The following is a 2,860-nucleotide window of genomic DNA, read 5'->3' as shown; positions in this document are numbered from 1 at the left end:
TTGTTATGTGCCGTCGAGTCCCCTGTAACTCATAGTGACCCTATGTACAACAGCCCTAAACTCTGCCCTACCCTGTGCCAATCTCACCATATCCAACACACCCACCCCCATTACCCCAGTCATTGAATCAATCCATCTCATCGAGGGTTTTCCTCTTCTGTGCTGTCCCTCCACCCTCCCAAGCATGACGTCCCTCTCCAAGGATCTTTCCCTCCTTGCAACATGTCCAAAGTGTGTCAGATGAAGCTTCAGAATTCTTGCCTCCAAGGAACAGCCCAGCTTCACCCTTTCCAGGACAAACCTGTTTGTTTTCATAGCAGTCCATGGTATATTCAATACTCCAGCACCACAGCTCAAAAGCATCAATTCTCCTTCCATCACCCCTAGTTATTGTCCAACTCTCTGATGCATAGCAAGTGATTGCAAAGACCATGGCATGTATCAGGTGCACCTTAGTCTACACACACACACACACACACACCCATTCCAAAAAATAGTAAACAAAACTAATTCAAACTTCTCTAATTTTTAAAAAAATAATATTGAAGTAAAACACACACACATACATGTATCAGGCATATTGGTTAAAAAATTCAACTGTTAAATAAAAGGTATATTGTTTACTTCAACCAGCTGCTCCAAGAAAAAGAAATGTGGCAATCTACTTTTATATACCTATAAGCCTTAGTAAACCTATGTGGCAGATCTATAATATCCTATAGGGTCAGCATAAGTTAGAATAGACTAAAAAGAAACTACATCCATACATTTACACGTGTCTTTTATTGTTAAGTGCTGTCAAGTTGACTATGACTCATGTTGTTGTGGTTGTTAGGTGTCAATGAATCAAGTATGACTCATAGCATATGATTCATAGTGACCCTATAAATAATGGATCTGAACTCTGACTTAGCCGGTGCCATCATGACGAACTGTGACATTCTCAAGCCCATTGTTGTCACGTCATCTTGTTGAGGGTTTTCTCCTTTTATCACCTTCCACTTTTATAAGTGTGAAATCTTTTTTCCAAGGAATAGCTCCTCCTCAAAACATGCCAGTCACTGGCAATAAGAGAGGTGTGAATCAAAACCACAAGGAGATGCTATCTCACCCCAGTTGTTGTTAAATGCCGTCAAGTCATAGATGGCTCATAGCGACCCTATGAATTAAAGGCCTGAACACGTGTATAACTTTCTTCATTTCTCCAAATTCCAAAGGATTTCGAAAGGCAAGCTATTTAGGAAGCGTATGCCACTTCTACTTCTAAGCTTGTTTTAATAGGGGAGTTCCACCAAACACTGTCCACCATGGGTGACCAATATTTCAGCATCTAAAAATTCCAGCATGTCCACATGCTGGTGGACTATTAGCCATAGACCCCCAGTTCATCTGACAAGTCCCATCTGCTGACACCCACTTGGGACGAAAAGAAAGACATAAGAGCACACCGAGCATTCCGTACCATACCTGTCCCTCCTTGAGATGCGAAAGGCCATCACAACTTCCAGCATAAAACCGACTCACAATACACTATCCTCAGTGGCAAAGTTTAACAGGACAGCAAGTAGCAAGTATTGGAGAGGATGTAGTGAGATTGGAATTCTCATAAAACTGTTGGTGGGATTGTAAAATAGTATAACTGCTCTGGAAGGCAGTTTGACATTTTCTCAAAAAGCTGAACATTTGATATGACTCAGCTATTTCAATGCTTGGAATATGTTGTTGTTGTTGTTATGTGCCGTCGAGTCACCTGCGACTCATAGCGACCCCATGTACAACAGCCCTAAACTCCGCTCTGTCCTCTGCCAATCGCACTGTCTCTGATACTCCCATCCCAATTATCCCAGTCGCGGGCTTTTGGCATCTCCGATTACATAAATTTAAATTCATTGCCACCTACCACCAAAAGTTTACTATCTAATTCATTTTCTGCTATTTGAATTTTGCTAGATTTTTGTACAAAAATTTTTTTAGATCAGTTGATACAGTTTCACAATTAAGCTTGTTCTAGTTCTACAAGGACTCCACCACAGTCTTTGGGATGCAGAAAAATCACTGGTTTTCCATGTGCTCCTATTGTGGCCTCTTCAGTTAGACTACGAATCTTCTTTTTTCAAATCCATCACAGCTTCATTTATGTTATCCACCTCAATGCAGATGTGATGCATTCCTCCAGCCTTGTTTTTCTGCAGAAAACCTGCGATTGGACTATTACTCCCCAAAGGATGAAGCAGTTCCAGCTTGGTGTTTCCCAGACTGACAAAACCAACAGATACTCAATGTTCAGGAAGAGGGATGGTGTGGCTTACTTGAGCCCCTAAAACATTCTTGTAAAAGGCTGAAGCTTATCTGGGACTGCTATGGCTACATGATTGAGTCGACCTAGATGCCACACAAGGTCTGACACTTCATCCAAGCTCTGTGTTAGGGAAAAAGTTCTTGCTGCTGGAATTAGAGTCTGGAATCTGCAAAAAAATTCTGATTTTTTAGCCATCTTTTAACGACTTACTGGTTTAGAGATCGTCATCTCTTCCCAGCACAAGGTATTTCAGATGCCTTTAGCGCCAAACTTAAAGCACCTCCAGCTGTATACTTTGAGCATGGTGTCAAAGATAGAGCTGTTTTCTGTTCACCCATTTTCCTAGCCTAGAATCCCGGAGGTGCGTTTCATCCTGTGCTTTATTTGAATATACCCTGAAAAAATTAGAATTGAGACACAAATGATTATTTGTACACCAGTGTTCATAGCAGCATCATTCACCATTGCAACAACAGGGGAATAGACCAAATGTCCAACCAAAGCCAAATGGGTTGAGAAATTATGGCATATTCACACGATGGAATACTATGTAGCATGTCA

At 41.3% G+C, this 2,860-nt stretch overlaps 1 pseudogene; it reads right to left on the bottom strand.

The window, feature by feature from the left end:
- Positions 1-1,996: 1,996 nt before the first annotated feature.
- Positions 1,997-2,494, bottom strand: LOC102871659 (annotated as a pseudogene).
- Between the last annotated feature and the right edge of the window lie 366 nt (positions 2,495-2,860).

This window comes from Elephantulus edwardii, unplaced genomic scaffold (genome assembly GCF_000299155.1).
Source record: "Elephantulus edwardii isolate Elephantulus edwardi_28Jun2011 unplaced genomic scaffold, EleEdw1.0 scaffold00142, whole genome shotgun sequence".
NCBI classification, from domain to species: Eukaryota; Metazoa; Chordata; class Mammalia; order Macroscelidea; family Macroscelididae; genus Elephantulus; species Elephantulus edwardii.
This window is presented reverse-complemented; position numbering and strand designations above follow the sequence as displayed.